General features: G+C 42.1%; 1 protein-coding gene across 8 annotated transcripts in view; it reads left to right on the plus strand.

Moving 5' to 3' along the window:
• The window catches only part of LOC125887535 (kelch-like protein 25), a 144631-nt gene that overhangs the window by 98856 nt on the left and 25400 nt on the right, over positions 1-20375 (plus strand). The gene's annotated exons all lie outside the window — the stretch shown is intronic.

Consider the following 20375-nt stretch of genomic DNA (forward strand, 5'->3'; position numbering starts at 1 on the left):
GTAAGACGTTGGGCTTTTTCTTCATTGCAGTGATTGGCACCTTGGGTGTTGCGATCGAATGTGTGTTAGCACATTCAATGTGTTTCCATTCACAGACCCTACAATGATGGAGCAATGCTGGCCACCGTCCTTGTCTTGTACACACTTCTCCGTTAATGTTGTAGCTTACCAGGAACCCATGGGGGGGGTTCCAGCGTTTCATTTGCACTTGCCAAAATGTGGCTGACATGCACACCATTCCGCTTGTTGTGCTAACCTCAGCACATGTTGCTAGTGATGAGCTTAAAGTTTGTGTGTGTGTGTGTGTGTGTGTGTGTGTGTGTGTGTGTGTGTGTGTGTGTAACCACAAGTGACTATTACAAATAATAAATTAATACATTTATGGGAAAATGTGTATTTCTGTGCATATTATTATTATTATAATAATAATAATTATTATTATTATCATTATTATTGTTATTATTATTATTGTAATTTTTTTTATAGCAAGTCGGGCATTACACAAAAGTTAGTTATACACAAAAGTGATTACAGAATGATGGCTAGTAAACAAAAATATAAGTGGCTGGTAGAATTGAGGATCTACCACCAAAATCATAGTGTCTTCTTCTTCTTCTTCTTCTTCTTCTTCTTCTTCTTCTTCTTCTTCTTCTTTCGGCTGTTCCCTTTAGGGGTCTCCCCAGTGAATCATCTGCCTCCATCTAACCCTATCCTCTGCATCCTCTTCTCTCACACCAGCTGACTTCATATCCTCTTCCACAACATCCATAAATCTCCTCTTTGGTCTTCCTCTAGGCCTCTTGCCTGGCAGTTCCCACCTCAGCATCCTTCTACCGATATATTCACTATCCCTTCTCTGAACATGTCCAAACCATCTCAGTCTGGCCTCTCTGACTTTATCTCCAAGACATCTAACATGAGCTGTCCCTCTGATGTACTCATTCCTGATCCTATCCATCCTCGTCACTCCTAAAGAGAACCTCAACATCTTTATCTCTGCTACCTCCAGCTCTGCCTCCTGCTTTTACCTCAGTGCCACTGTCTCTAAACCAAACAACATCACTGGTCTCACCACCATCTTGTACACCTTTCCTTTTAATCTTGCTGGTACTCTTCTATCACACATCACACCTGACACTTGTCTCCACCCATTCCAACTTGCTTGCACATGTTTCTTCACCTCCTTTCCACACTCTCCGTTGCTCTGGGCTGTTGACCCTAAGTAATCCTCCACCTTCTTTATTTTTACTCTCTGTAACCTCACTGTTCCACTTGGGCCCTTCTCATTTACACACATGTATTCTGTCATTCCTCTCCTTTCCAGGGCATACCTCCACCTCTCTAGATTTTCCTTCACCTGCTTCCTGCTCTCACTACAGATCACAATGTCATCTGCAAACATCATAGTCCATGGAGTTTCCTGTCTAGCCTCATCCGTCAACCTGTCCATCACCATAGCAAACAAGACGGGGCTCAGAGCTGATCCTTGATGCAGTCCACCTTAAACTCCTCTGTCTCACCTACAGCACACCTCACCACTGTCCTACAGCTCTCATACATGTCCTGCACCACTCACCACTCAACATACTTCTCTGCCACTCCAGACTTCCTCATACAATACCACAGCTCCTCTCTCGGCACCCTGTCATATGCTCTCTCTAGATCAACAAAGACACAATGCAGTTCCCTCTGACCTTCTCTGTACTTCTCCATCAACATCCTCAAAGCCAATACTGCATCTATAGAACTTTTTCTTGGCATGAAACCATACTGCTGCTCACAAATGCTCACTTCTGCTCTTAGTCTTTCCACTACTCTTTCCTATACTCTTTCCCATTGTATGGCTCATCAGCTTTATCCCTCTGTAGTTGCCACAACTCAACACGTCTCCTTTGTTCTTAAAAATCGGCACCAGCACACTTCTCCTCCATTCCTCAGATACCCTCTTACTCTCTAAGACCTTGTTGAAAAACCTAGTCAAAAACTTTACTGCCACCTCTCCTAGACACTTCCATACCTCCACAGGTATATCATCAGGACCAACTGCCTTTCCACTCTTCATCCTCTTCAGTGCCCTCCTCACTTCAACCTTACTAATCTTTGCTACTTCTTGCTCCACAATGGTCACCTCTTCTACTCTTTGTTCTCTCTCATTTTCCTCATTCATCAACTCTTCAAAGTACTCTTTCCATTTTCCCATCACACTTGCAGCACCTGTCAATACATTCACATCTCTGTCCTTAATCACCCTAACCTGCTGCACATCCTTCCCATGTCTAGCTCTCTCTCTGCCTTGCCAACCTGTATAAATCGGTCTCTCCCTCCTTACTGTACAACCTATCATACAAGTTGTTGTACGCCCTTTGTTTGGCCTTTGCCACCTCTACCTTCACCTTACACTGAATCTCCCTGTACTCCTGTCTACTCTCTTCAGTCCTCTCAGTGTCCCACTTCTTCTTAGCTAACCTTTTTCTCTGTATACACTCTTGCACTACCTTATTCCTCCACCAGGTCTCCTTTCCTTCCAAATGACACACCAAGCACTCTACCTGTCTCTCTGATAACATTAGCTGTAGTTTCCCAGTCATTTGGGAGCACCTCCTGGCCACCCAGAGCCTGTCTCAACTCCTCCCTGAAAACCACACCACCCTCTCCCTTTTTCAGCTTCCACCACTTCGTCCTCTGCTCTGCCTTTGTCCTCTTCATCTTCCTCACCACCAGAGTCATCCTACACACCACCATCCTATGCTGTCTGGCTACACTCTCACCTACCACGACTTTGCAGTCACTGATCTCCTTCAGATTACATTGTCTGCACAAGATGTAGTCCACCTGTGTGCTCCTACCTCCACTCTTACAAGTGACCCTATGTTCTTGCCTCTTCTGAAAGAAAGTATTCACTACAGCCATTTCCATCCTTTTTGCAAAGTCTACCACCATCTGTCCTTCTGCGTTCCTATCCTGGATACCAAACTTGCCCATCACTTCCTCATCACCTCTGTTCCCTACCTTGACATGTCTGCACCAATCACCACTCTCACCTCTAGGGACATTCTGCATCACTTCATCTAACTCACTCCAGAATTTCTCCTTCCCTTCTAACTAACGTCCTACCTGTGGGGCATAACCACTAGCAACACTGAACATCACACCTTCAATTTCTAGCTTCAGACTCATCACCCTATCTGACACTCTTTTCACCTCCAGAACATTCCTAACAAACTCCTCCTTCAGGATAACTCCGACTCCATTTCTCTTCCCATCCACACCATGATAAAACAGCTTGAACCCTGCTCCTAAGCTTCTAGCCTTGCTACCTTTCCACCTGGTCTCCTGAACACACAGTGTATTCACCTTCCTCCTCTGCATCATGTCAGCCAACTCTCCAGCTTTCCCTGTCATAGTCCCAACATTGAAAGTCCCTACTCTCAGTTCTAGATTCTTGCCTTTCCTCTTCTCTCCCTGCCTATGAACACGCCTTCCTCCTCTCCTTTTTCGACTAACAGTAGTCCAGTTTCCACCGGCACCCTGTAGGTCAACAGCACCGGTGGAGGTCGTTGTTAACCCGGGCCTCGACTGATCTGGTATGGGAGTCATATTCGTGATTCACATGTGTGATTTGGCATAGGTTTTATGTCGGATGCCCTTCCTGACACAACCCTCTGCATTTATCCGGGCTTGGGACCGGCCCAGTGAGAACACTGGCTTGTGCCCCCTTGGGGCTGCATTCAGAATCATACTTTCTGAATCTCTAAATACCCTGGTATTTTGTGATACCTCAAGAAAGCTTAAGCCTACCTTCCTCCACGGAGTATTGACTTGTCAGAGTTGCCCTTGTAGGGTGATCAAGCCTGTTTATTCTGGATTCACACTAAAGGACTTTTACTCAGCATCCTGACATCAAAGGATAATTGGTGACCAACCACTGGGTCACCTTCACTCAACTGAAAAAGCTCTCAACAACCCCCCACATCACCAGATGTGACTGGAGAGTTTACAACACGTCGCAAACTCTGGAAACAAAGAAACAGACTCATCCACATGGCCTGAAAGGTGTTTCAAACGTAACTTTATTGTCTCACATGTTGGTGTCATGCAGGAAGAAGACTCGGCACCAGGTCCCCTATGGTGCAGACGACTGTGTGTACTGTATGTTAATGTCATAACACCTTTCCCTGCAGTTGTCTTTTAAGAGGAAAGACAGAAACATGGATTCCAGGGACCAACATGTCTTGACTGTAATTTTATGTTTCACCTTTCTCTCTATTTCAGTGCATATACATACACAGGTATATATATCTGATGTTATAACATGATCACCATGTATAACATCGAAATCTAAATTAGTAATGTCTGTTGACCACTTATCTATGAGTTGGTAATATCCTGTTGCAGACAATGTGTGTTTGGTATCATTCAATAGCAGACAGCGCCACGCTGATAAATATGGAAGCATTAGAAATGTCCCAAGCTTCAGTAACCATTTAGGAAGCACTTAATGTAAATTAAAATTTAATTTAGCGAAGGTACAGGAGGGGAGGAGTGAAATGTCCCGCCAGTGACAGTGAACTGCTCCTACAGGACATCAGCCTTAGAAGACAGCTGGCAAGGCCAATCACAGCACAGAGGCCAGAGCCTGCCTGCCAGTCTCAACCCCTTTGAACAACTATAAGATGAGTGAAAAGAAGGAAAGTTAGAGAGAGAAAGAGACAAAGAACTTGAAGAAGAACTTTTGAGAAGCCGGCGGGCCATGCTGGGCCCCATCCTAGCATGGTCCCGCCGGGCAATTTGATTGCATCCCGAGCAGAACCAACAGAAAGAACTTCATACCACAAAGTCTGCCTAATGCTGTGTTCCCACCAAACATGATTTAATCGCTCGTAACGCACCGCCCGTTACGCCCGAGTTTGGACGCTTGACCATTTTGTTAATTCGCGTTATCGTGTCATTCGCGTGAGTAGCGGGGAAGCTGGCTGTGCTAACTGGAGCTAAGCTAGTGCTAACATTCATAGTACAACCATTCAAAAAAACTAATTAAAGACACATATTTACAGAACTTACCAAGTAGACCAGTCTCCTCGGCGTCTTTCACCCAAGCCTGCTCCTTTTTGTTGCGGTCTCTGTAGAGTAGACACGTAGTATCATATAGCTCCGGGTAGCCACTGACGACCATGGCTGACATAACCACCATCGCTGCTTTGTACCTGCTCTGGAAGTCCCAGATGCATCGGAGGGCCAAACGCCGTCGTTTTTGGGTTCACCCTATCCTGCAGCAGCGCATCCAGCTCGGCGAGTTTCACCACCTCCTCCAGGAACTCCGTCTGGATGATAGCCGCTTTCAGTGGTACTTCAGGCTGACTGGGGCCCAGTTTGAGGACCTGTTGGCAAGGGTTGGTGCCAGGATCTCCCGACAGGACACCAACTACAGGCGCTCCATTTCAGCTGCGGAATGTCTGTCCATCTGTCTCCAGTGAGTAGCAGTTTATTGCTGTGTCAACAACGTCCAGTTGTTGACACACGCCAGTGACGTCGGGAGAATCTCAACGTTGATTGGCTTTCGCGGCACAGCGTCACGCGAATTCACTTCAAAAGTTCAATATTTTCAACTCGAGCGATGAGGCGTTGGACGCAAATTTCACGTCTATCACGCCGCGCTAGACGCCTCTATCGCGTCCATCGCGTCGCGCTAGACGCGTCCATCGCGCCTAATCGCGTCTTTGCATTGACTTTGTATGTATTCTTGATGCATTCATAGTTGCATTTACCCATTGTCTTGTCTGTTGTTAGTTGTATTGCGTCTTGGTCTCCTGTGTCAGTAGTATTAGAATAAATGTTTGTCTATAAAGTCGTCGCCTTGGTTACCTGTAGGATCACATTCAGTCACTTTATGGGTGCAAAGATTCTGGCTACTTGAGCTCTATTTGAATTGACAGTTGATAATTAATAATTTCCCCAAAGTGCGTTAAACATTCTTGTCTGATCAACAAGAGGTGTGGTTTTATTAGTCTGACTATGACATTATATCGCTGGACGAATAATTATAGTGGTTATGTTAAATAATTCTTATTAACGTCACTTTTTGCTAATATCGAGCTAATCAAACCCTACAGTATTCGTGGTGAAAAACGTAGGCACCTGAATAAACTGTTTATAATCAAATAAAAATTTACATATATGTAATGGTGGAGAATTTCGGCAAGCATTTATTTAATAAATGCTGCCACAGAATAAATTATAAATTATGTACCACCAATATCATCAATATTTCTTACACCCTGCCCTTTGCAAAGACTTTTTAAGTGATGGCAGCCATGTTTTTCAATCTTGGTCATTTATAATGGGATCGTATATTCAGCACTACATACCTGTATACCAAATTTGGTGTTGATAGAGTCAAAATCTGAAAAAGTGTCTTCATATTACTTTTCCCATTATGCAAATTAGCAAAGAAGCCATCATGGTGGATGTAATTGTCCAAGAGGCTTTTTGGTAGAGCAAATTGAGTTGTAGATGTGTGTCACTTTTCAAATCAGTCAGACTCACGGTGCCCAAGTGCTTGCTCACACATAAGGAGTGCGAATGCAAGTAGGGATGTCACGATACAGAAAATTCAGTAGTCGGTGCCGATACAAGTAAAATTACACGATTCTTGATACCAAAGTCGATACCACGGTAAAATAAATAAAATAATCCTAAGATCCCATATACTTAAACAAGAAATACTTTATTAAAATATTTGCATATAAAATGACATTTCTATCAACAGATTGATATTACTTCTATTTTTATTTTTCTCTTTTCCTCTTTACCTATTTTTCATTGTAAAAATCATTGATCAACAACCACAATAAACTCAATAAACTATTTAAATATTTACTTTATAAATCACGCTGACAGCGTTTGAGCCAACCACAAGAATGTGTGGAATTTCGTTGGTTTCATTTATTGTTTGTCCTGTCCTGGTGCAAACGGCATCTTTGATGTCCATGGTCCGGTTGTGGAAAAATCAAACGTCCCAGTACAATAAATCAAACACACCCCAAACGCTGTGTTTCGGAAGTAGACCCGCATGCGCAGACACGTACTGCTGAGAGTGAAGTCCCTGATCGTTAGTTGACACGCAGCTTGTTCAAGCTGTTCTCTATGTTGCTGAAATTAAACAAAATAACATGGAACATATCTGCTTATTATGCTACTAATTTTAATTGGGATATTTTTTTTTTATCAAAGTCTTTTTTTTGTTTTTCAGTTACACAAGATAGTACAAACAACACATAATTACACAAACAGACGTAACCTGAACACATATACACACACACAGCATAAAACCCTCCCGCTCCACCCCCAAAACACCGGACCAATAGCAGGGACAAATATAACCAAGTATACAACAATATACAACAATGTATATACATACACATATACACACACATATGTGTGTGTGTGTATATATATATATATATATATATATATATATATATATATATACACACGTGTAAAAATTAAGACATTTACAAACAAGTTTTCCTTCATTCTTAACAGCAATTTCCCAGGGTCACGTATCTGTTGTACACAGTTAACACGTTACACAGTTAGGTTGGTAGCTGCCACACTTTCAACAAAGATATGAATGGTTGCCAGGTAGAATAGAATTTCTAAACAGATCTTCTAATGGTATATCTGATTTTTTCTAGATGGATATGACACATTACCTCTTTAATCCAATATCTGTATGTTGGAGGCTGAGAGTCTTTCAGTTTAGAAAGAATAAGTCTTCTGGCCAACAGAGAACAGAAGGCAATCATATTTATATTACACCCTCTAAGAGAAACGTCCACTGAAGCCACCCCAAACAATGAGATTAAGGGGGAAGGGTGTATTGTTTTCCCACGTATTTTAGAGAAGGCCTCAAAAATGGATTGCCAAAATCTGGACAACTTTAGACAGGTCCAAAACATATGCAACAGTGTGGCCGGGACTTGTTTACATTAGTCACAGGTAGGATCCAAATCTGGCTTGAATTTAGATAATCTATCCTTGGACCAATGAAGACGATGTACTATCTTGAAATGTACTACTGCGTGTCTCAGGCATACAGAAGAGGAATAAATCCTCTGTATAATTTTTTGCCAGACTGGTTCTGAAATATATTTCAGAACCAGTGTGCAAAGACACGTCCATACGACGTCTTTTCAACGTCATTTTTGCACGTCTAATTTTTGTCCCCTGAAGGTACAGAGTGTTACGCCAGGCGACGTCTTTTTCCCAACGTCAAATGAACGTCCATTATTGACATCCACAGGACCTCCGTATTCTAGTCCAAATGTGGTCGTTGTGGACGTCTTTTCCACGTCAAATTTAAACTCATTTTAGACATCGTTTTTTATATTGCTTGTGTTCTGTGCATAACTGTAGTCCCATTTCAGAAGGTGGAATACTGTTCCAGTTAATTTTCCTATAGCTTCATTTGATTGTCTCAGCAGCAGATGGTAACTGGAAATGCTTACAAAGGTGTAATGCATTTCCACTTCTAACCAGCTGCTGAGCCAAACGAAGCTACAGGAAAATTAACTGGTACAGGAAACAGGTCCTCCACCTTCTGGACACATGGGACTACAGCAGGGCTGCCCCTGACCAAAATGGGGCCCTAAGCGAAATTTTATTTGGAGGCCCCCATCCCAAATGTATCATAGATACAAAATGACCGTACAACAACTTGCCATTTAACTTGACAACCTTTATTGGCAATAACAAATGTACTGTAGATACAGTAGTAAAATAAAAAATTAAAATAAATAAATAAATATTAAATAAAAATAACTTCAAACTGAAATAAATAAATAAACAAATCTGAGTCACAAATAGCCATCAATTACTCATCAAAAGAAAGTAACTTCCACCACCTCAATCCCCCACCCTTGATTAAACACTGAAAATAAAATAAAAGAGGGGGACAGGTTTTTCCTATTTAATCTTATTTTGTTATATTTCTCCCTCTCCCCTCTCTGGAGGCTTCCGATCTCCCTCAGCCCTCCGCCTCACCCACCTTAATTAAACACTGAAAACAGAAATAAAATACAGACATTCTTTTCTATTTTCATCTTATTTAGCTATATACCTCCCTCTCCCCTCTCTGGGAGCATCCGACCTCCCGGCCCCGCACATACCCCCGAGGCTCGGGTCTCCCCCTCCGTGGAGCCCGCCCTCCCTCCCAACCCCACACATACTCCTGAGGCTCTTTTGGACAACATGTCAACAACTCTTCACCTGCTGCAGCTCTGCAAGTGCCTGCCAGCGCACCCCTCTGATTGTTCAGATGTGGAGTGCTGTCAATCATTGCAGCAACGCATGGGTGGTCAGGTCTCTTCTCTCCTTCCTCGAGCTGATTTTACGCACGCATCACGGTAGCGCATGTGTGCATCCATTGCACATATGTGCAAATGCGTCCCCTCGCGCAAAATGTGCCCCCCCATGGAAGATGAGGCCCTACGCACAGCGCGTGTTCTGCGTTTAGGGAGGGGCGGCCCTGGACTACAGTCAGGTTTCTCAGGCTTCTTCTTCTTGCATACCGGAGGTTGGCACCTGGGCCAATCGGAGTGGCTTTTATGGGGTATGTTATGATGCCACACTGCCTCAGCCAATCACAATGGCGTTGACTTCATTCAACATGTTGTATTAAAAAGAATACATCAGTATTTTTGAATGGAAAAACAGGAAAATGTAAACAAACAAATATTACTTTTATTAATTGGTTAAATTTATATTAATAATAATTGTTCAGCTCTCTGAGCTTGTTCAACAGCACCCTCTACGGGTGCCTTTGCACATTACTTACCCTAATAGTATTTTCCTTTCAGTTTCATTTTCGTTTTTGGGCATGCAACAACAAAGCCATGTGCAGCTCTCATTTCTAGTCAACAAGGCCGGGCAAATATACGTCTTTCTACAAAAAATTAAAAGAAGGAAAGAAAAGAGAATCAAAAAACTAAACAAGACTTTGCCTTCAAACGGAAATCAGTCTCCTCCTGGTCTTTTTTCCCCACCTTCTGATGTTAACTGTCTGCCTAGCTTTGCAAGGGTGGCTTTACGCACAGTGAGGGCAGAACAATAATAATAATTCAACCTTATTTCTCAAGAAATATGGTTTAATCACAAATAATATACAGTACGGGCCAAAAGTTTGGACACACCTTCTCATTCAATGCGTTTTCTTTATTTTCATGACTATTTACATTGTAGATTCTCACTGAAGGCATCAAAACTATGAATGAACACATGTGGAGTTATGTACTTAACAAAAAAGAGGTGAAATAATTGAAAACATGTTTTATATTCTAGTTTCTTCAAAATAGCCACCCTTTGCTCTGATTACTGCTTTGCACACTCTTGGCATTCTCTCGATGAGCTTCAAGAGGTAGTCACCTGAAATGGTTTTCCAACAGTCTTGAAGGAGTTCCCAGAGGTGTTTAGCACTTGTTGGCCCCTTTGCCTTCACTCTGCGGTCCAGCTCACCCCAAACCATCTCGATTGGGTTCAGGTCCGGTGACTGTGGAGGCCAGGTCATCTGCCGCAGCACTCCATCACTCTCCTTCTTGGTCAAATAGCCCTTACACAGCCTGGAGGTGTGTTTGGGGTCATTGTCCTGTTGAAAAATAAGTGATCGTCCAACTAAACGCAAACTGGATGGGATAGCATGTCGCTGCAGGATGCTGTGGTAGCCATGTTGGTTCAGTGTGCCTTCAATTTTGAATAAATCCCCAACAGTGTCACCAGCAAAACACCCCCACACCATCACACCTGCTCCTCCTCCATGCTTCACAGTGGGAACCAGGCATGTGGAATCCATCCATTCACCTTTTCTGCGTCTCACAAAGACATGGCAGTTGGAACCAAAGATCTCAAATTTGGACTCATCAGACCAAAGCACAGATTTCCACTGGTCTAATGTCCATTCCTTGTGTTTCTTGGCCCAAACAAATCTCTTCTGCTTGTTGCCTCTCCTTAGCAGTGGTTTCCTAGCAGCTATTTGACCATGAAGGCCTGATTCGCGCAGTCTCCTCTTAACAGTTGTTCTAGAGATGGGTCTGCTGCTAGAACTCTGTGTGGCATTCATCTGGTCTCTGATCTGAGCTGCTGTTAACTTGCGATTTCTGAGGCTGGTGACTCGGATGAACTTATCCTCAGAAGCAGAGGTGACTCTTGGTCTTCCTTTCCTGGGTCGGTCCTCATGTGTGCCAGTTTCGTTGTAGCGCTTGATGTTTTTTGCGACTCCACTTGGGGACACATTTAAAGTTTTTGCAATTTTCCGGACTGACTGACCTTCATTTCTTAAAGTAATGATGGCCACTCGTTTTTCTTTAGTTAGCTGATTGGTTCTTGCCATAATATGAATTTTAACAGTTGTCCAATAGGGCTGTCGGCTGTGTATTAACCTGACTTCTGCACAACACAACTGATGGTCCCAACCCCATTGATAAAGCAAGAAATTCCACTAATTAACCCTGATAAGGCACACCTGTGAAGTGGAAACCATTTCAGGTGACTACCTCTTGAAGCTCATGGAGAGAATGCCAAGAGTGTGCAAAGCAGTAATCAGAGCAAAGGGTGGCTATTTTGAAGAAACTAGAATATAAAACATGTTTTCAGTTATTTCACCTTTTTTTGTTAAGTACATAACTCCACATGTGTTCATTCATAGTTTTGATGCCTTCAGTGAGAATCTACAATGTAAATAGTCATGAAAATAAAGAAAACGCATTGAATGAGAAGGTGTGTCCAAACTTTTGGCCTGTACTGTATATTCATATTTATTAAAAATGTTGTTAACAATAATATGGTTATTTAACATTCATATCAATTTCTTCCTTGGACGTCCACTTGATGTCCAAAAAAGTTACCTAGCTCGACGTTCAAATGTCAAACTACATATTGACATCCAAGTGGGGTCATGGTTAGACGTCCAAATAGCAGACCTAATTTGCACATTGTGTAGGGGTACAGAATTGGTCTTGGACCGACGGACGCAATATAGACATGATCTGCACGCCCATCAGACATCTCATGTTTAGGTCCCTCTAAGTCTGTTTCCCATTTATGTTTAAGAGACTCCAGACTGGTCGCTTGGTGTGAATTGAGCAATGTATAAATTCTGCTGATAACTTGTTGGGTGACAAGGTTTTTGTCACTGGGGCATCAAGTGACAGACCAGTTATGTTGAAGGATCGTCTAAGCTGGTTCCAGATCTTAACTGAATGGATCACAATTGGGTCGGATGTAAAGTTTGAAATGGGCTTTTTGAAAGGTAGTTTAGCACACAATAGAGCTGCAGGGGAGGTGAATTCAATTGAGGCCCTCTCCAACACCATCCAACTGAGGCTATCAACATCATTCCTCATCCAATACATCAGTGATCTAATATTTGCTGCCCAGTCGTGGTACATAAAGTTTGGGAGCGACATGCCTCGCATTATACAGGGCAACTGTAAAATATTTTTACCTATCCTTGGTTGCTTCTTATTCCATATAAAGGTTGATATCTGGCTATTCAAGTTGAAAAAAAAAGATTTTGTTAAAAGAATGAGAAGACTTTGAAATAAATAGAGAAATTTAGAAAGTACACTCATCTTGATTGAAATTATCCTTCCCCTTAAAGAGAGAGGTAGGGCATCCCATCGACCCAGATCTTGTTTGAGAGTTAATAACAGGGGTTGGTAATTAGCCTTATAAAGGTCCTTGTAATTACGTGTTACCCATATACCTAAATACCTAAATTTTTTAGGGCTAGTCTTGAAAGGGGTTAGCCCAATATTTATCTCTTCTGCAGAGGTAATAGGCATCAGCTCGTTTTTCTGAAGGTTAACTTTTTAGCCAGACATACTTCCAAATTTCGCAAGTAAGCTCAATAGTTCTGGAATACTTGAGAGAGGATCCGATATGAACAGCAACATGTCATCAGCATATAGAGAGACTTTATGATCCGAACCCCCCCCGATGAATCCCCTTGATTGTGGAGCTCTGTCTTAAGGCTATCGCAAGTGGTTCGATTGCAGTGGCAAATAGGAGTGGTGAAAGAGGGCACTCCTGTCTCGTGCCTAGTTGGATATATTACTTGTACGTACTGCTGCCAGTGGGAGCGTGTATAAAATCTTAATCCAGGCTATGAATTTAGGGCCAAAATTAAATGTTTCTAAAGTTTTAAAAAGAAAATCCCACTCCACCCGATCAAGCGCTTAGTATCACCTCCTTATTGCCGTGGTTAGGTGGAGGGGGGCCACACAGGATATTAAATAGGCGTCTGATGTAAAAAAAGAAAAAAAAAAGAAGAACGGTCCTTTACAATGCCTGTCTGATCAGGAGAGATAATGGTTGGCATTACCTTCTCAAGGCAGCGTGCTAAGATTTTTGCAAGGATTTTTACATCTGTATTCAGGAGGGAAACAGGCGATATGAGCTGCAATTGAGAGGGTTTTTATCCTTTTTAAGCAACAAAGAGATAACTGCTTCACACATGGAAGGAGGTAAGGATTTTAAGAGGAACGATTCTTCAAATACTGATAATAATAAAGGAGAGTTGATTAGAATTTTTTTTTAAAAATTCAGTTGGAAAACCATCTGGCCCCGGAGATTTGTTGCTTTGCATGTCTCTGATTGCTGAGATGATCTCCATGGTTGAAAGATCCCTCTCCAGTTCAGTAACTAACTCTGAATTTACAGATGGTATATTCAGGGGCTTAAAAAAAAATCTTCGAATTCAGATGCATTAGTGGATGAATCGGAAGTGTACAATAATTGATAGAATTTACTGAAGCAGGAATTGATTTCTTTATTATCAGTACATTTTCTACCATTATCATCATTTTTTGCTGGGATTGTTTGGTTAGCTGATCTTTGACGCAGCTGATGTGCAAGCACTCGCCTAGCCTTTTCCCCGTGTCCATAATGGCCATGCCTTGTTTTCGAAATGAGATATTCAGCCTGTCGGGTAGATAGAATGTCAAACTCCGTTTGTAGTGTCATATGTTTTTTAATTAAATCTGTTGAAGGGGAGTGGCTGTATAGCCTGTCCAGTGTTAGTATTTTGTTAGTTAACTGTTTAAGGAGTCCATTTGTCTTTTTTTTTGTTAGCACAATATGAAATAATCTGACCCCTTAGATATGCCTTTAATGACTCCCAAATAGTAAGAGACGACATTCCTGGAGTTTGATTGATGTCAAGATAAAATTTTATTTCAGATGAAAGAAAACTGACAAAGTCTTAAGTAAAGAATTGAGTCGCCATGGGTGATATATGGGCTGTGTTTCAGGAATGAGTATTTTCATTTTCAGTGGCCCACGAAATAACTATGGCCCCATAATCACATTCTACGATGAAATGTAAAATTCTTTTGTCAAGAAAAAAATAATCAATACACAAATAAGTTTTATGAACTGGGGAAAAGAAGGAATACACCCTTGAAGCAGGGTTGCGGAAACACGTCAGCTATTCCATAAGTTTCAAGAAATAGGTTGATAGATTGAGCAGATTTGGTGAGGGGCTTTCTCCCGAGACCGCTCCGATCAAGAGGTGAGAGTACACAGTTTGTATCACCGCCAATTACAAGATTATGTGTCAACATATTTGGTAGAAGGGAGAAAATTTTGTTAAAGAACATAGGATTGTTCCAGTTTGGCGCATAAATACAGGCAAGTATGACTGGAAGCATATATAGATTCCCAACTACAATAACATACCGCCCGGCTGGGTCAGCCTGCACATAAGCTGTGTAGCTCTGTTGAAAGCCTATTTGTTGATGAGTCTATGTGAATGTGATTTGTGTTGCAAACGGTCTGGATTAGTGCAGAGATTGTTTAGATATGTGCAAGAATCTGTCTGTGAACAGTATTAGCAAACTAAACACTTAGCTTTGGCGAAGCCAACTAACCAATGACCTTATTGCAAACAATCACAACAATAACTCATTACAGCATTAAATCACATATAACAAGTCAAACAGTCTTGCTTAGCCTGTAAAGCTGTGATGAAGCTATGCCCAGTTGTTACTTTACCGATCCTTGAGTGGTCACTTGGTGGTGTACTGCTTCGTTAGCTGGCAGAAGAAGGCGGGAAAGAGCTGTGGTTCCAGATGTAATCTTGGTTTGTCCTTTGTTCCAAAGGTGAAACTCAGAGGAAGCTGGTCGCTCAGGGTTTAGCAGAGCTAGACACTGGGTGCTAATTCACTTGGTTCTCTTTGTTGCTGGAAAGGTAGTTGCAAACCTTGTGATTGCAAGAGAGTCAATGGAGTAAGGGCCTGGGCATCTGGGCTGGTCCAGGCCCAGCCGAAAAGAGATGTGGGCTGCTCAGCAGTTCCCGAGTAAGAGAGAAAATTGTTTGAAGGGAGCAGACCTTCTATGGATGCCTGTGACATCACAGAGTCACATGTCCCTGTAAAAGTCCTGTCCAATCAAGTTTTGAGACTTGAGTCTCACTTAGGTGTGAGGTGAGACATTCTGGAGATGGGTCTCAAATAGCTGTCTTTGTTTGGAGAACAAAGAGCATGCAGAGAAGAAAGCCTTTGCATGTCCAGTTTAGATTTTACCAAATGACAAATCATCTGTGGTCCCGTAAATCCCAACAGAGTGTTGCACGTCTCAAAGGCTGTGCTCATAGGAGACCACCGGACTCTCCCAGGGGAGGGGCTGGGGGAGAGAGGGAGATGTCCAGACAAAGCTCTGCATGGAGCATGGACGGTTCAGAAGCAATTTGGAATAAGTTAAAAGCAATTAATAAACAGACAAAGTGGTGTTTAAAACTGCATATATTGCTAGCAGATCTATTTTCTGGTCTAAAGTGTGGCCGTGACTGGTTCCGAATGTGAGCTTTAGCAGGCAGCCGCTCTCTCCTCTTCCTCGTCATCCCCTCGCTCTGAATGTAGGCATGGACTGTAACGCCATATGGCATATGCTGCCCCATCAGTTCCGGAAGAGTCATAGCACCGATTCTTACGCTGGTATGGGTTCTTCCGGTTTTTCAAAAAGATGAGTATTGCCGGGTTTTTTTCATCATGGAATCAAAAGGTATCGTAAGTGTTGTTTTTCATGACATCACTAAATGCAAGCATTTTTAATGCTAAATTGCTATAGTGTACTGAAATAGCAAAAGGGGATTGAATTTCTACCTGTTGTAACATTTTGCTAAGGTTTCTGACAAGTAATGTAGTTGCCAAATATTGACCAGAAAGAAACCAAGAGAGGATCAAATTAAAACTGTCTCTTGTTTCATCATCCATTGTTGTTTGTTTATGAGGGCCCTGTTCATCATTTGTAGCTTTACTAATTGTGGCTAATATACTGTCATCAAGCTAAAATAGTCCTGTTTGTTCTTATCCAGCTACTGTGTTTTTTCTGGAAGCAAATTGAGGATTGATTTATTTTTTTAAAGATATTTTTTGGTGTTTTTGCCTTTACTTGATAGGACAGCATCAGTGTGAAAGGGGGAGAGAGAGAGGAAATGACATGTAGCAAAGGGCCACAGGCTGGAGTCGAACCCGGGCCACTGCGGCAACAGCCTTGTACATGGGGCGCCTACTCTATCCACTAAGCCACCAACGCCCCGAGGATTGATTTATTAATAATGCATGAAGTTATCTGAAATAACAAGTCAGTGTTTTCTCTATAATTGTACAGCCCTGGTGGGCTGCCAGGTCAAAGGGAATGCCAGACTGAAAAAAGTCTTCTTCTTTTTTCTTTTATATCCATCCTTGGGAAATCAGTGATTTGGGAGCCTCTCTGGTGTTATGCAGAAACATAAAATTGTTCACACTTGTTTCATTCCAGCTCAGCATGAGCGTCTTTACTGTGTTTTGCCGTCATTTATGGACTCCTCTCTGTGCTTCCGCAGGTCTTTCACTGTGTTTTTGACACACACACACACACACACACACACACACACACACACACACACACACACACTGTTGTCTGCCATTTTGTTTTGTAGGCCAAACGGCTCTTTGATCACCACACCCACCTTTGTCTCTCTCTCTCTCTCTCTCTCTCTCTCTCTCTCTCTCCCGCACACACACACACACACACGCACACAGGAGCACAGGAGAGGAAAAACAGGTGAAGTGACCATTGCTTAAGTTGACTATGTTACGTGCAATAGAAGCAAGTTCCTAAAACGCAAAGATGGGCAAATGTGTGAAATTCAAGCCAAAATATCTACATTTTTTTAAACATAACCTGAGTCTGGTGACAGTGGCTAGAATACTAGTAGCTCTGCTGCTGATGGAAGGGAAGCTTGCAAGGGCTCTCCTGTTGATACAGCTGCACCCCCGACAAGCTCACAAAGACAGGCTTTAATCCGTTTCCCACTGAGCAAACCGATGCTGTGACAACGTCTTTTAGACTTCATGGTCCGATGTAGAAATGACATTTCCATCGGGTGCAGAATGAAAGTTTTTACAACATCTTTTTTGGACCTCTTCTGGACGTCTAGTTTTGACGGCTACAGGACATCTGTACAAGGTTAAAATATTGTCCAAAAATGGTTGGTATGGATGTCCTCTCGACGTCTTATATGGACCAAATTTTTTATGTACAAAAATATTGGCCAAGTTATGGTCCATTTACAACCTTGTGTTTCAATGAAAATATTCAGTACAGCATTCAAAATACACTTCAATTGTTGTCTTCCATTGTGAGAACATACAAATACCATTATCTTGGGTGTATTGTAATGTGTATATGTAATGCGTTGTGTATGTCCCCCTTGTCCCTATTTTCCCATGAAATACACTTTATTGTTGTCTCTCGCAAATTCACATCTCTCACAAATCACAAATTCAACTTATTTTGTCTATGTTTAATGTTGTGTATGTTTAATGTTGTGTTTAATGTTATCTTGTGTATGTTTAATATGTTTTTCTGGATGGCGCATGCTTAAGGTCTTCCCCAGCATGTTTGCGGACAGCATCCTCAGTCCCCTCTTTAAATGTTTTCAGTACAGCCCCTGAAAAAGTTGGAAGACAAAATATGTTATCTCACTGTATGATACTTAATTTCAACACTAGGCGGCGTTGCTGTCAAAGCAGCTTCTCCATACTGACAAAAAATAATAAAATAAAAATTAATAAAATTGATAAAATTAATTTTCACCCATTTAGAAATTAGATATTTAAAATCTGATTACACAAGTGTGTTTACCACCCCCCTAAAGTCCACAGTGTACTCTCAATTCAGTATTTACAACTTCCAAAAAGCGAAAAAACGCTTATATTTTTTAAAAACTACAATTCCCTGGGACCACGCCATGCAGTCCCAACATAGTTGTAGTTCTTCTGATTTGCAAAGTACAGTTCTAAATAGGGTTGTAAAAAATATATCTACCCAGTATATCTAATATTTAGAAAAGCCGAACTAGTTATTACACTGCATCTTGATGAACTATGTTAAGAAAAAGTAAAGATGTCGGCTAATTTTCGATATTTTAGCTAATACGCTAGAAACGGCGTTTTTGGGACAGTAGGTGTGTTTGCGGCTTGTAAAATAGGGTCGTAAAAAGATAGATCTACTAAATATATCTAATATCTAGTAAAGCCGAACTAGTTATTACACTACACCTAGATGAACTATGTTAAGAAAAAGTAAAGATGTCGGCTAATTTTCGATATTTTAACTAATACGCTAGAAACGGCGTTTTTGGGATAGTAGGGTTTTTTTGCAGCTTGTTGTAAAGTAGGATCATAAAAAGATAGATCTACTGAATATCGAATTTCTAGTGAAGCCGAACTAGTTATTACACTGCATCTAGATACGTGCTGCCACCAAAGAGGTTGTGGTCATTTTACGTATTTCTGTGAGATCAGGTTGAAAATGGCACAAAGAATGCAAACTGTCTGATAGTAACTTTGATGCTAACGTTAGCTAGCTAGCTAGCAATGTTAGCTACAAGTAGAACTGCATGGATGGGGCATCGGTGGTTTAGTGGTAGAGCAGGCACCCCATGTATAATGGTACATTCACACCAAAAGCGACCTGAGCGCCAGCGGTCGCTCAGGTCGCTGGCATCGCGCTGCTTGGCAGCAGCTCCAGCAGAGGCTTGCAGCGACCAAAGGGGCGGGGCCGGCTGCTGCAGATGTGTCCATCAAGGCTGACACGGCTGTTCACTTTACAAGGATGAACAAATATATCGTATATGTTTTCACTTTGTATTATCCATGACTTTCATTACACAATTAAAATAACGCTAATAAACACAGTCAATATAGAGTCCTTTATAATTATGATTTTACTCTCCTGTTGGCACGTAGGACCACTGAGAAATGTAATTGGTGGTAAATAAGTGGGAGCTCTTTAATCGCACTTTCGGAAGCCTGCTTTGTACTGCATCGGCGTATTTGCTGAGGAAACACAGGGACCGGAGCCGTCGGGCCGTCTGGGTCCACAGAGTCCTGCAAACCCGGCAACTCCACGGTGAATTTCACCGGCTCGTACAGCTCCGGGAGAGCCCAGACCGCCGTACCCGAATCCCGGTCTGCAATTGGCTGCTGCTTCGGCAGCGGCGCTGCTCATTTGCATAAAGTTCAGCTTCTCTCAACTTCTACTTGACGCTCTGGTCGCTGGCATCACGCCGCTCGCTGCAGCCGACGCCCCTGACGCCCTTTGTAGCAAGCGTACATTGAAAATGAATGGCTGCCGGCCGCTTATGACGCTCATGACGCTTTTGGTGTGAATGCACAGTAAGGCTGTTGCCGCAGCGGCCCAGGTTCGAATCCAGCCTGTGGCCCTTTGCTGCATGTCACTTCCTCTCTGTCTCCCCCTTTCACACTTGTCTGTCCTATCAATTAAAGGCTTAAAAATGCCCAAAAAATATCTTTAAAAAAAAAAAAAAAAAAAAAAAAAAGAACTGCATGGATGGGCAGAAGCATAATGTTACGTTAATGCTGGTTCATGGCTAGAAAAAAAACGAACCATAATTTAATTTGGTCCAGACCTAGACATAAACGGTAGTAACTGGACCGAAAAAAAACTGTTTAATAATTGAACCATAGCCGTGCAATAACGTTAGCTAATAACGGTCATTGAAATTGGCCCTGACTAAAAGCAAAGCTGGAAATATTCTCAGACGACGATCATGAACACAGTAAAAGTTCACAGGAAAAGTAGACATTAAAAAGATTTGTATTGCTAACATGAAATAAAAGGTAATGTGCTAAATATAGCTACTTACCGATCAATTCAACCTCTCTCTCTGTCTATGTCTGCGACTCCGACCAACTGCAGGCAGCTAAAAATAAACGGCTACATAAATTCAAATTTGGCGGGTTCACACTTGCACAGAACACCCAGGTAGCAACCGATGCTGCTGTGCTAATACTGCACACACACAGGCATGTGCA

The sequence above is a fragment of the Epinephelus fuscoguttatus genome, linkage group LG4 (genome assembly GCF_011397635.1).
Source record: "Epinephelus fuscoguttatus linkage group LG4, E.fuscoguttatus.final_Chr_v1".
NCBI lineage: Eukaryota > Metazoa > Chordata > Actinopteri > Perciformes > Serranidae > Epinephelus > Epinephelus fuscoguttatus.